At 47.0% G+C, this 14,238-nt stretch overlaps 1 protein-coding gene and 1 long non-coding RNA gene across 2 annotated transcripts in view; both read right to left on the reverse strand.

Moving 5' to 3' along the window:
- Window positions 1-14,238, reverse strand: part of LOC114271799 (uncharacterized) — a 206,716-nt gene that overhangs the window by 27,955 nt on the left and 164,523 nt on the right. The window lies entirely within an intron of this gene.
- LOC145790294 (uncharacterized) lies at window positions 4,313-5,004 on the reverse strand. The gene is made up of 3 exons (XR_014328979.1): window positions 4,788-5,004; window positions 4,608-4,706; window positions 4,313-4,398 (listed from the first exon to the last, which is right to left on the reverse strand). It is a non-coding gene; the product is annotated as an uncharacterized LOC145790294 (long non-coding RNA).

Genomic DNA, 14,238 nt, shown 5'->3' on the forward strand with positions numbered 1-14,238 from the left:
GACATCTGGAACTTCTTGGAAAAGGAGACATATCCACTAGGGGCAAATGCCAAGGATAAGAGGGCTGTCAGAAGAATGGCTGCTCAGTTCGTTATCTGCGGGGGAAAACTGTACAAAAGGGGACATCTGGGAATGCATAAGCTCTGTGTAGAAGCTGAAAAGTCAAGACGCCTGATGGAAGCCATCCATGGGGGAGAGTGCGGTGCACACATGAATGGAGTAATGCTGGCCAGAAAGATCCTTAGACAGGGCTATTATTGGTCAACCATGGAGGAGGATTGTATTAGCTTTGTTCGGCGATGCCACAAGTGTCAAATTCATGCAAATCGCATGAACATCCCGCTGTCAAAACTGTACAACATGACTTCTCCATGGCCTTTTTCAGTCTAGGGAATTGATGTGATCGGAGCTGTTACCCCAAAGGGGTCCAACGGGCATGAGTTTATCCTAGTAGCGATAGATTATTTTACAAAGTGGGTCAAGGCCCAATCATACGCGATGTTGAAGGCGTCGCACGTCGCAAAGTTCATTAGAAACAATATCATCTGTCGCTACGGGGTGCCAAACGAGATAATTTCAGATAATGGTTCCCACTTCAAGAAAGAAGTGATAGACTTGTTGGAGAAATACAATGTGGCTTTCCATAAGTCATCTACATATCGGCCGCAGACCAATGGAGCAGTTGAGGCCGCCAACAAGAATATCAAGCATATACTACAGAAGATGGTGGAAACCTATCGAGATTGGCCAGACAAGCTGCCATTTGCTCTGTGGGGCTACAGGACGTCAATCAGAACTTCTACTGGAGCAACTCCATATTCATTGGTCTATGGAATGGAGGCTGTTCTACCCATTGAGATTGAGGTTCCGTCGTTACGAGTATTGGCTGAATGCCAGATAGCCGAAGCAGATTGGCAGCAAAGCAGATTCGAAGAACTCATGCTCTTTGATGAAAGAAGACTGAAAGCACTGTACCACATCCAAGGCTATCAACGCAGAATCGCCCGGGCTTTCAACAAGAAAGTTAAGTCCAGGAATCTGAAAGAAGGAGATTTGGTGCTTAAAGACAACCGAGCTCCCATCCATGACCCAAGGGGCAAGTTCAAACCAAATTGGACTGGTCCTTACATCATCAAAGCTATCTGGTCAGGTGGGGCTGTGGTTCTGATGGATCTAGATGGCTTGGAGTTCTCACAACCGATCAATATGGACAAGTTGAAGAAATACTATCCTTGAGAGGTTCGCTAGGCCGAAAACCCGAAAGGGCGACCTAGGCAAAAGTCAGAGCACAAAAAATTAGAAAATATAAAAACTGAGCTCGCAAGGTTGAAAACCCGCAAAGGGCGGCCTTGGCAAAAGTTAGAGCACAAAAGGAGAGTGAAAATACTCGAGTGAACCTTAGCCTGAACTACGTAAGGCTTGATTCCCGTCTTTGGGATACGTAGGCAACTTCGCCTTGAAGTTCAGCCATAAACTTTTCCCCGATCAACTCTGTCCACGTTGATCATCTCAGCCATCTTTATCCATCAGCATTTATCGTGATCTCCGGTACAGTGCTGTTCAAACTAGGGGCAACTTTCCGTTGCTGTGGAGTGCCGCATTGTTCTTCAGACTAGGGGCAATTTTCCAGTTGCAGGGATCTGGGGATGTACATTCCAGTGACAGCTTTTCGGCGTGTCCAATTCTGATCCACATAGAAAATAGTTTTGAAAAGTTTTAATAAAAGTTGACTTTGTTCAAATTAATCTTTTTACGACTAAGACCATTTTTGGACCAAAAGCGGAAAATTTTCGGTACCATAACTTTCAATTTCATTGATTTCAAAACTGAGTTCTCCTGCTCTTGCATTACAATCGAGGTTGCTTTGTAGTACATTCATAAAGAAAACTTGAAAATACTAAATAAGCAATAAATTTGGGGCATAGTCGAATCAAGTATTTCTGCGTCCCCTCCCAGAGCTGGATGGAGCATCTGATGCCAAGCTAGGCCCAACCTGTGCCTCTTCATTAAGCCAATCCATGCACTCATCAGACAAAGTACAACTGAAAGTGGAAGCAGGGGCCAGGAGCTCTCTAGTCCTCCATGCCGTGGCATATCGGGCAAGCTGTGCCCCCCGGACCGGGAAAGCGGCTGGGTACTCAATCCCCTCTGGTGAACAAGTCTGATCATGACCAAACTGACGCAAGAACCGGAACGGAAAATAGAATACGCAGTGGGTCAGACCAACCAATTGGATCCCAATCATGCGAGACATACTATAGCTCATTGCCGGGAGGTTGAGCCAGGGACAACGCCAAGCAATGCCGTCTGCGGGCAAATTGCACATCCAATCGAACCACCACCTTTCGTCAAGAGCATTGACTAGGCGCTGCCGAAAGAAGTAGCCTCGAGCTGAATAGGCCGGGCAAGAGTCCACAACCTGCAACTTGTCCATTAACCATACCTAGGGGAGGGATGGAAAATGAGAGAATAAAGAACAGAGAGATGTACGATGAGAGAAAAGTGAGACAAGGGTTTTGTGAGAAAAACCGAGCCTGAGGGCCGAGTGATGTGAGCAAATATATATGTGAGGTCGGGTGGGAAACATTACCTGCAGCAGCAGTAGACTCCCAGCAAACCTAGTCGCCTCCCGGCGATAGACAGAATCTAAGCCCATCAGTGTCTCGGCCAAGGTCATGGCAATACAGTTCTTTCCTTCCCTCAAACCTTGGGCGACTTCAATCAAGCGAATGCTAGCCCCGCCGAAGCCCGAGGAAAGCAGAAAGTGGGACAACATACACAAGTAGAGGGCGTGTTGCCGGAAAACCTGCCAATAATGGTTACTGCGGTCACCGGCGTCGGAAAAACGATGGATCAAGCCGAGGATGTCCAGTTCCCCACTGCAGATCAGAGACCGAGCGTCATGCGCCATGAGCCCACACATCCGCCCTAAAGCCTGAGCGTGACCAAAACGGAGCTGCGGCAAGATTACTTCAGAGCATTCAGATTCCATCAAAACCTGAAAATCTTCGAAAGTCGGACACATCTCTTGGCCGCCAAAGCTGAAAACATGCTTCACTGGATTCCAGAACCTTGCCGCGGCATGGAGAAAAGGAAGCTGTAGCGGAGTACGGCTCAGCGTGAATAGTGCGTTCAAGCCGAAACCCCGGAAATTCAGCTTTTCCGAGCCGTCTAGAGAAGAGATCCAAGATGTGATATTTTCTGCGAGAAATGCCTCCATCTTTGCCTAAAACTAAGAATGAAATGAATGTTCCCGAAGTTGAGGCTTTTATAGAAGGAAAAACACTATTCACGGGGACACGTGTCAAAAATCTGGTGGCTGCAGGACTGAATGGCCGGCCAGCCACTTTTTCTGGCTGGCCAGCCATTTACTTTTTTAGAAATGGCCGGCCAGCTGTCTCTCTCCACCAAAAATGGCCGGCCGGCTCCCAGGGATGGTTGGCAATGCTGCAGTATATCTCCCTGGCCCTGTTTTATCCTTCGAGGGAGAGTTCCAAGTATTTCCATGCAACGGGAAAGTCAGAGGCCTTCATCTCCCTCCGTTTCGGATGCGTTCCGATGCCCAGATTTTCAGAAGAACACTCTGTTGTTGTTGTGTTTTGTTTATCGAGTTTTTGTTTTGCTTATCGAGTTGTTTGTCGAGCGGACGTGTTTCGTGTTTTTGAGTCATTGCTCTCTGTTTAAGCAATCTTTGTTAAAGTCTTGTTTATTTGCGTTGTTGTATTTTGTTTATCGAGTTGTAAACTTGCTAAAGATTCTGTTATATCTTAGTAAGTTGAGTTGCTTAGTTTGTTGCGTCGGTTCACTACCTGACTTGGTGATTACGCAATGCGCATTACCATTCAATTTCATTTTTGTGCAAAATAAAATGATGTGATACGATGCTAAAGTTTAAAATACAAACATCTCTTCAAAAGCTATTTCATTTCATCATGCTTTACAACAAACAAAGGTACAAGTTTTACAAAAGATAAAACTACCTAACAATGTGCAAAGTGCTATAAACTACTAGCAAAAAGAAAAATAAAGCAGGAAATAGCAGCATCAAAGTCCTCGGGAGCGGGAACGAGAAGCACTCCTCATCCTCTTCTGCGGGACAATCTCCGCACCATCATCATCATCTGAGTCGGAGCCTCCCTCCTCAGCAGATGTCTCTAACTGACGATCGGTAGCCTCCTCCTCCTCCTCAGCATCCTCCTCCTCCTCGTCAGGCTCCACCTCCACAACGTGAGCCCTGCGTCTGCGGACGGGCCCTCCTCGAGCTCCTCGAAAAGGTCTAGATGACCCGGATCCTCGGGAAGGCCGAGATGGCCCCGCTCCCTGAAAAGGCCCAGAGGGCCCAGCTCTCCAATGAGGCCCAGGTGGCCTGGTCTGCGGCTGACCGGACCATGAAGGCATCTGAAAACAAAGAGTTCAATTCAAATACATCAGTCCAAATATATACATCAGATGCAGATACAAGCAAAGGCTACATGAAGTGGGTGCATGTAAATACAATGTACAAGTGGGGTGTGTGTCAGGTGTGCTCTACACAAAATAGTCTATCGATGCAGTAGAAATCAGCATGTCATCAGAAGTATGATAAATGCCAGAAAACTGAAGGGTACCTGGATGCCCGCGACAGACAACTGTGCCTCCCTACGCAGGACCATGCCCTCGAGTGTGGCCACCAGTCCAACCACCTCCTCCATGTACCCTCGCGATGGCTGCAAAATGAGCTCATAATCATCAGTGAACAGAAAAGTGTCTAAACATCTGAATGATGAATGAAAGCAAATGGAGCATACCGGCGGTGAGTCCGGATCAATGGCGTATCGATCACTGGGCATCGGAGGCTCTAGTGGAATCAGAGTCGGAGAGCTAGCCCCATACTGCCACGCCATCAACTCAGTAGGCATATCTGGCCATCCGGGATGAGGATGAATCGACGGAGCCGGAGGAACCGGTCTGCTCCCACCTCTAGATGTACCGGCCCTGCTAGTAGAAGGGGCGTCTGCAGCCCGAGCCCGAGCCTGGTCCGGGGATGACATACCAGCAGGCCTCATCATCGGGATACGAGCTTCTGTCAATGGAGGCATCAAATATATGTGACGGTAAGTGGCGTAGTCCCCCTCCTCAATGTATAGTAAAGCATCAGTACCCAGCATGGCGCCGACTACCTCTGAGTACGAGAGCCTGTCAGCGGTCCGCATACAGGCTGGAGGTACTGCAGGAATATCCTGAGAAAGATACCCCCATACCTGGCGCAGAAAGCGCTCCCCCAGGAACCATACCCTGCCAACCGGCCCTTCGAGCAGGACCCTATACTGGGAAATGCCCGACGCTCCGGTATACTGAAGTCGGAGGTCGTCACCCAGGGCTGCCATGTAATCTGCGGATGATGAATTCCTAAACCAATCAAAAATCGAGAATATACAGAGCAAATCAAAGATGAAAATGAAAAGAACTGAAAGTTCTGAAGTACCTCTGAATGTCGCACAGTGTCAAAATACTGTCGCAGGCGAAGGAGGGTCTCTCGAGGCCTCGGCCGGTGCGGGCCCTCGAATATCAATGAATATGGGGTCACGGGAATCCCTACCACCTCCAGCTCTGGGGCTAATGATGGGAAGTATACATAGACCCATAACTGAGAAAAGCAATGCAGAATGTAAGTACGAAATGCTGAAAGCAAAATACAGACTGTAAAAGTGCGCTGTGTGTGCAATGTACAAGTAATGAGAAGCAGAAATGTAAATCAAGGGGACAGAAAGTACCTCCCAGGCCCTCCAGTAGCCGCTAAGCAAATCGCCTCGCCCGCGGGAGGTCGCGCTCATATAAAAGTAAAGGGTAGCCAGGCCGGCGCCACCCCAGTCATATCGATGGACCTGTGATAGGTCGACTAGAGCGCTCAGCAAATAAAGCCCAACTGTGTTCCCTCTGTCGGCGAACAGGGTAGTCCCGAAGAGGAACATCAAGAAACCACGGGCATACTGCTCCGTCTCCTCGGGAGTCTCGGGCACCATCTCCGCCCGCCGAAAATGGGAAGAGAACCAAGTGTATCGGACTCTCCCTGAAACCCTGTCAACAGGTGGGTGAGCCCCCAATAGATATGCCTAGGCGGCCTCCCACTCGCCCATATCCTCATCGTAGGGGATGGACCAACCTCCAACGTCAAGGCCGGTCAATACAGCGAAGTCAAAAGGGGTCATGGTCATATCCCCGGTAGCAGAGAAATGAAAGGAATTGGTGGTGTCCCACCATCTCTCTACCAAAGCTGCCATCAATGTCCTCCTGGCAGGACAACGTGACAACCCGACGCAGAAGGGCCCGAACCCTGCCAAGTCGACTAAGTCTCGAACACCCTCCGGGAGCTCGGCATACCAATCCCGCGCACTGGTGGAACCATACCCCCGCACACTGCGGGAGCAAACCTGCATTCAAAATGAATACATGTATCAATAATGAAATGAAATGGGCTGTGTGCCAATGAAATGAAATGGGCTGTGTGCCAATGAAATGAAATGGGCTGTGTGCCAATGAAATGAAATGGGCTATGTGCCAATGAAATGAAATGGGCTGTGTGCCAGTGAGATGGAATGGGCTGTGTGCCAATGAGATGAAATGGGCTGTATGCCGATGAAGTGGAATAAGCTACATGCACCTTCAGTTAACTTGTGGGTTGCGTGTTCACTATCTATCTGGGCTGCGTGTTCAGAAAATTTGAAGTTTGGGCTGCGTGTTCAACTTTCAGTTAACTTGTGGGCTGCGTGTTCACTATCTATCTGGGCTGCGTGTTCAGAAAATTTGAAGTTTGGGCTGCGTGTTCAACTTTCTATCAGTGTGGGCTGCGTGTTCTCTATCTATCTAGGCTGCGTGTTCAGAAAATTTGAAGTTTGGGCTGCGTGTTCAACTTTCAGTTAACCTGTGGGCTGCGTGTTCACTATCTATCTGGGCTGCGTGTTCAGAAAATTTGAAGTTTGGGCTGCGTGTTCAACTTTCAGTTAACTTGTGGGCTGCGTGTTCACTATCTATCTGGGCTGCGTGTTCAGAAAATTTGAAGTTTGGGCTGCGTGTTCAACTTTCTATCAGTGTGGGCTGCGTGTTCACTATCTATATGGGCTGCGTGTTCAGAAAATTTGAAGTTTGGGCTGCGTGTTCAACTTTCAGTTAACCTGTGGGCTGCGTGTTCACTATCTACCTGGGCTGCGTGTTCAACTTTCAGTTAACTTGTGGGCTGCGTGTTCACTATCTATCTGGGCTGCGTGTTCAGAAAATTTGAAGTTTGGGCTGCGTGTTCAACTTTCTATCAGTGTGGGCTGCGTGTTCACTACCTACCTGGGCTGCGTGTTCAGAAAATTTGAATTTTGGGCTGCGTGTTCAACTTTCAGTCAAGTTGTGGGCTGCGTGTTCACTATCTATCTGGGCTGCGTGTTCAGAAAATTTGAAGTTTGCGCTGCGTGTTCAACTTTCAGTTAAATTGTGGGCTGCGTGTTCACTATCTACCTGGGCTGTGTGTTCAGAAAATTTGAATTTTGGGCTGCGTGTTCAACTTTCAGTCAAATTGTGGGCTGCGTGTTCACTATCTACTTGGGCTGCGTGTTCAGAAAATTTAAATTTTGGGCTGCGTGTTCAACTTTCAGTCAAATTGTGGGCTGCGTGTTCACTATCTACCTGGGCTGCGTGTTCAGAAAATTTGAATTTTGGGCTGCGTGTTCAACTTTCAGTTAAATTGTGGGCTGCGTGTTCACTATCTATCTGGGCTGCGTGTTCAGAAAATTTGAAGTTTGGGCTGCGTGTTCAACTTTCAGTTAAATTGTGGGCTGCGTGTTCACTATCTACCTGGGCTGCGTGTTCAGAAAATTTGAAGTTTGGGCTGCGTGTTCAACTTTCAGTTAAAATGTGGGCTGCGTGTTCACTATCTATCTGGGCTGCGTGTTTAGAAAATTTGAAGTTTGGGCTGCTTGTTCAACTTTCAGTTAAATTGTGGGCCGCGTGTTCACTATCTACCTGGGCTGCGTGTTCAGAAAATTTAAAGTGTGGGCTGTGTGTTCGACAAATCAGTGTTTGAGCCGTGTGTTCTAATGTGGGCTGTGTGTGTTCGCAATTAATTAATGAGCCGAGTGTTCAGAAATTCAAGTGTTGAAACTACATGTTCAAGATGCAAGCAAAGTACTATGTCATAAGCTAAACTGTGTGTTCAAGCATGGCAAAGGTGCAAAATCTATGAAAAATACAGAAGATGAGGTAAATACCTCTCGGGCCTCATGAGAGAGATGCTGCTCCGGCTCTCTGAGAAGCAGATCCCCGGGTGCTCCCTCGTCAAAACTGGTAAAATGACGGAAGACAGCGCGCGGAAGAACGTGTGCTGGCGGACGGTACCTCCCGGGAATGAAAGGCCGAGTCCTCGGAGGTAGAGTCATGGGATCGAAATCATCGCCGGCACCTGGAAAACCTCCGCCGTGAGGAGAATTGCCTGCCATTTCCAAAGAATCTGCAAAAGGGAGCAAAAATGAGTAAAATGAGCCAAAATTGGAAAAAGTCAACAAAAGTCAACTCCCGAGAAAATATTCCAAATATTGAGACAAACTTACCTCGAGTGGCAAAAATGCAAAAAGAAGCTCCGAAATCGGAATTTAATCGCTTCAAAGGGCTTAAAACTGAATATTTTTGCAGAAACGATTTGCGCGGGGCGTTGGAAAACGCACGTGAAACTCAGATCTGGAGAGAAAAGTGTTGTAGAATGCAAGAAAAGAAGGGGGACTCGGCTGCCTTTTATAGGCCTTAAGCCTTGATTGAAGAAGCATGCAAAAAGGAGGGAAAAAGACCAAAATACCCCCGGATAAGGCAAATGGTCGGCCGGCCTCTATTTATAGCCGGCCAGCTATCTGCTTTTTGCAGAAATGACCGGCCAGCCATTAGCTTTAATGGAAATCGGTTGGCCACCTCCCCTTGGGAAGATAAATGGCCGGCCACGTTCCTCACATGCTCACCTAGCTCTCTGCAAATTTTGAGGAAGATCGGAGTTCCCGGGACCTGAAAAAGTTCAAGAAAAGTACACTTCCGGTCGCGAAATAGCTCCGTCGGGACTTCAGCTTCAAGTTCTGACATATGTCTCATCATCATTCATCAAAATCAAAGTGTATCCTTTTTGAATGAGTTGTAACCTTTCAGGGAAGTGAATCGGAGGCCGCGATTGAGTTACCTTCGCCGAAACACGTGTTTCCGTACTCGTTGTTTCATGACGAATGAGCACCCTGATTTATGCTAGTTTTGTACTATCGTGCGCATAACTTGCATTCTCATGAGCATACTCACATTGTCATGTACATTTCTTGATGTTGGCATACCTCTGTGATTTGAGCATGCGTTGTCACGCATGTTCCATTCTTGCATTGCGATGCATTCACTCACCGACACTGCGTGTGTTGAACTTTCGGAATCACATTAAATATATGTTGTTAGCATATTGTGCTTGTTGCATTTCTCTCTTTTGCAGGCACGATATTGTATGTACGGTTCAATTGAGGCTGGTGCGACCAGACGAATCGCGCAGGTATTGTATCTTCTCCGTGTGAGACGTGGCGGGGATTGGATGATCCTCCGCATTCTTAACTGCATGAAATGTAGTTGTTGCTTTGCATTCTTGCTTAAAACTGTTGCATCTATTTGCGAATACTTGCTTCATTACAGCTTGCTGCATTTGCACGATCATTGGGTTACCTTCGGCTTCTTGCATATCATTTGCATTTCGCCCCCTGTGTGCGGGCATGCCTACGGGCACATCTCTGTTTATCCTGTATGTTTGTCTAAGTCTTCGGCCTTGTCAAAAATGGGTCGTCTCTGGGCTTTGACATTCACTCCCGTCACTTGTGACTTCCGAGTTCTGTCAAAGAGGGGCAACTGTAGACACCCCATTTTTGACCGACCTTAAGACTCAGACGTCACCGATTGAGCGCTTGGTGATGTTGCATATCGTGCTTGTTCAGAAGTTTCAGAGTGGCGGCCGTAAGCCCTACCTCCGGACTTCCGAACCCTCTTCCGTGCCTTGTCTCGGTTTGCGAACCAGACTCGGTTTTCTCTGTTTCTTTTCTTGAGGAAAGGGAGAGGTCCCGTAGACCGTCTCTCAATGTCCATAGGCTACATTTGGTGGCCGTAGGCCATTTTGCCCATTTCGGAGTCCGGTTCCCGGTTTTCGGGACCGTTGGCCGTGTGCCTCGGTTCGGGACCGCTTAACCATCTCCTATCGCTCTGATTTTTGGCATACTTCCTATTTGCTCCCTGTTGAGGGACACTGGGGGCTGAGAAACCCACTTCGTGGTCGAACGCCATTTTCGGTGCTTAACAGCCCATTTTCGGGACCCCAAACTGCGTGTTTTGGCTCCCGAACATTCGTTTTGCAACGGTTTCCGTTCATTTTTGGCAGGTACCTCTGTTTTATCACTGGAAAGGTCACTGAAGGGTGGGAGGCCAGCAATTGTTGCAGCAACCAGTTATCTCTCCTCCGGAGCCTCCCGGCGCCCGTTTTTTCCAACTTCCGGGCTAATGTTGAGCACCCTAGGGTTAGTGTTGCCAACTTTCAACCACATATCTGTGATCTACACACATGGGAGGCCCCTAAAAGTTGGTGGCCGGCCATTAAGGTTACCTGACCCTTTTGACCCCTTTCTTCCAGGCTAATGTTGAACCCCTTGGACCCTTTTTCTCGAACTTTGAACCACATATCTGTGATGTACACACATGGGAGGCCCCTAAAAGTTCATGGCCGGCCAGTAATTCAAATTGACCCTTTTGACCCCCTCTTTCCGAGCCAATGTTGAATCCCTTAAACCCACTTTCTTGGAATTTTAACCACATGGTTGTGTTGTACACACATAGGAGTATCTCCCCAGTAGCTGGCCGGCCAGAAAATCTCATTGAACCTTTTGACCCCTAGCCGGCCGGCTAGGGGGTGTGGCCGGCCGGCCACCTCCAACAAAAGTGAGAGGCCGGCCGTGTTCCTCGCACTGTGCACTTTACAGCTGTGGGGCAATATCCCCCAGACAAGATATTTATCCGGGGGATATTTTGTGGGGGAATTTTTCTCTCCTTTTCCCCCACCTTTACACCCCCTTTTGAACCCTTTTAACCAGCTGGTGGCTTCACTTACAAGGGTTAGAAAAATTGCTCTTCAAGTCTCCATGCTCAACTCCATCTCCATAGCTCTCAATTCTTCAAAAAACCCTAAGTCCCTAACCATCATTCCTTCTATACCACCAAGCTCTACCATCACCAACTCATTTCCAGCAACAAGGAAGGATTCTTAAAGGCTAAAGAAGCTGCAAATTCATCCAAGAAGCAACAAAAGTTTGAGTCTTCAAGGGTAAGTAACACTTTTACCCTTTTGACCCTTTTTCTTGATCTATTTCTAAGCCCCACTTCCTTTTTTTTTCAAGCTCCGGCCCTAACTGAAAAGGGCCCTCTTTTGAGCTCCTCTTCACTTTTCATTAAGGGCTCAACCCTGTTTGAGCCCTCCATGACACACTTGCTTCATTGACCCTCTTGTATGTCATAGTTTTGCATGCTATTTTTGACCCATGAGAAATTTATTTTCGAGCATGTTGTAAACTGATATGAGGCTTATTTTGGGCCCCTCTTTAACATTTAAGAAGGGCTCAACACCATTTGGGACTTCCATGTTGTACCTACCTTTATACTCCTCTTTTCTTCCCCATTCTTGCATGCAATGGCAACCTATCATACTTTTGTTTTTGGCCATTTTACAGTTCTGAAAAAGTTCTTATTTTGGTCCATAATTCATGTTTCATTTAGGTCCTTTCATGGTTTGGGGCCTCCATAGGTCACTTCATGTTATATCCCTCTTTTATTCCCCATTCTTGCATGTTTAGTTAGCCTACCATGCTTTTGTTTTTGGACATTTTACAGTTCTAGAAAAGTGCTTATTTTGGTCCATTCTACATGTTTTGTTAAGGGTATTTGGCTGTTTGGTGATTATTTTGCATACCTCATGTTATAGCCACTTTTGAGCCTTATTTCGCATCACATTTCTATCATATTTGTATACTGATTTGAGGTCTTCCATACACTGTAAATATTCATATTTTTGGTCCCTCTTCAATGTTGTAGAAGGAAATTTTTCAGTTTGGGTTTTGCTTATGCCACTTGCTTCATTATCCCTCTTTTGGCCCCTATTCTTGCATGCCATTTTTACCATACCTATGCTTGTTGTTTGGCCATGTTTATAACTGTGAAAGTGCATCTTTTGGGACTGCCTAGCTTCTGTCTTTGCATTGCATGCCCATATTGTGCATGTTTAGCATAGCTATAGGCCATTTCGGGTGCCTAGTGTTGCATTTCAGGACATTTCCTTGCATTTCATGTCATTTCGCTTCATTTCGGGACTGTTTTCCCCCATATTTTAATGCTGAAATTCCATTAGTATGCTTGCATATCATTTTTGCAACATTCCATCGCATTTCGTGCCCGCCTCGGTTTGCGTGCCCGTGCGCACGCATTTCGAGGCACTTCATTTTCATCCGACGGCATCCCATGTGAGTGTGGCTGAGGCTCACTCATGTTGGTATAAGCCCATTTTGTCATTCCCATGTCATTCCATCGCATTTCGTCCCCGCCTCGGTTTGCGTGTCCGTGCGCACGCATTTCGAGGCACTTCATTTTCACCCGACGGCATCCCATGTGAGTGTGGATGAGGCTCACTCATGTTGGTATAAGCCCATTTTGTCATTCCCATGTCATTCCATCGCATTTCGTCCCCGCCTCGGTTTGCGTGCCCGTGCGCACGCATTTCGAGGCACTTCATTTTCATCCGACGGCATCCCGTGTGAGTGTGGCTGAGGCTCACTCATGTTGGTATAAGTCCATATCATGTTTCTGTATCATTTCATCACATCATATCATCGCCTCGGTTTGCGTGCCCGCGTGCACGTATTTTGAGACAAATATCATCGCCTCGATTTGCGTGCTCGCGTACACGTATTTCGAGACACATATCATCGCCTTGGTTTGCGTGCCCGCGTGCACGTATTTCGAGACACATATCATCACCTCGGTTTGCGTGCCCGCGTGCACGTATTTCGAGACACATATCATCGCTTCGGTTTGCGTGCCCGCGTGCACGCATTTTGAGACGTGTCATTTTCTTAGTTTGCGTGCCCGCGTGCACGTATTTCGAGGCATCTCATTTCCCATAGCATCGTGTATGTTAGGATTGTATCTTAGTCGCATTTCATCCATGTCATGCATATTACATCATGTCCGGAATAGGAGTTAGCCCGGGCACGGGAAACGAGGTACATTTCGTACTCCGAGTGACGGAATGTATCTCAATTCCCCAGTCGCCGACACTCCGGATTATCCATGATGGAGTTAGGTTTTAGCTGTAGTTTTATGTGCATTCATCCTATATTGAGTTGTGCATTTCGATTCCTCGGCCATCATGCCTCGGTATGCGTGATTGGTGGCACGAGGATCGAGACATGTATATATCTGTGCAAATACATTGCTATGCCCCTTTCCTGCTCTCTGTTGCAGCAAAACGCAGAGTCAGCAACTTTTTGGACTTGGCACGCATTTCAAGAACAGGTGTAAACAGAGGCTAATTGGGGCATTCCGGTGGATTTCTGCGCAAGACAATTCGGACATGCATCATCCATCAGAAGCAAGGCAGTCCCTGGCTTGCATGCCAGTTTATTTGCTTTCTTAGTTAATTTGTTAATTAATTAGGATTCTGTAATATTTTGGACTGTAACATTCTTTTATTCGGGACTGTAATATTGGGACTGTATATTTATTCGGATCCTCTGCGCGAGGGCACAACTGTAATAAGTGTGCGTGAGTGTGATGTATGTCTTCCAACCCCACGTCTTTCTTCCCTTTTATTTATCCGCTTATGATGGTTAGATTAGGGCATATTTCAATTAGCATACAGTATGATAGCATGTTTGCATTCATTCATCTGTTTTGCATGCACCGGACTCGACGCATCATACTAACTGCATTGTACTTTCAATCCCAAATTGAATACATGTTAGCTGTAGCATTCCATATGCCATGTTTAGAATAGCCGAGCCTGCTATAGTTGCATTTTGCATGTGTTGCATTAGGCATTTCTGTATACTTAGGGTCATGCATGATTTCTAATACAGTTTTTGTTTTGGCTTGGAGTACTCGGTAAGTTCTATGCTTTAGCATCCTTGCATGCGTGTGAGTGACTGCCATGAATAGCATGCTTACCATGAGGCT

Source organism: Camellia sinensis, chromosome 5, assembly GCF_055761805.1.
Source record: "Camellia sinensis isolate YWXY chromosome 5, ASM5576180v1, whole genome shotgun sequence".
NCBI classification, from domain to species: domain Eukaryota; kingdom Viridiplantae; phylum Streptophyta; class Magnoliopsida; order Ericales; family Theaceae; genus Camellia; species Camellia sinensis.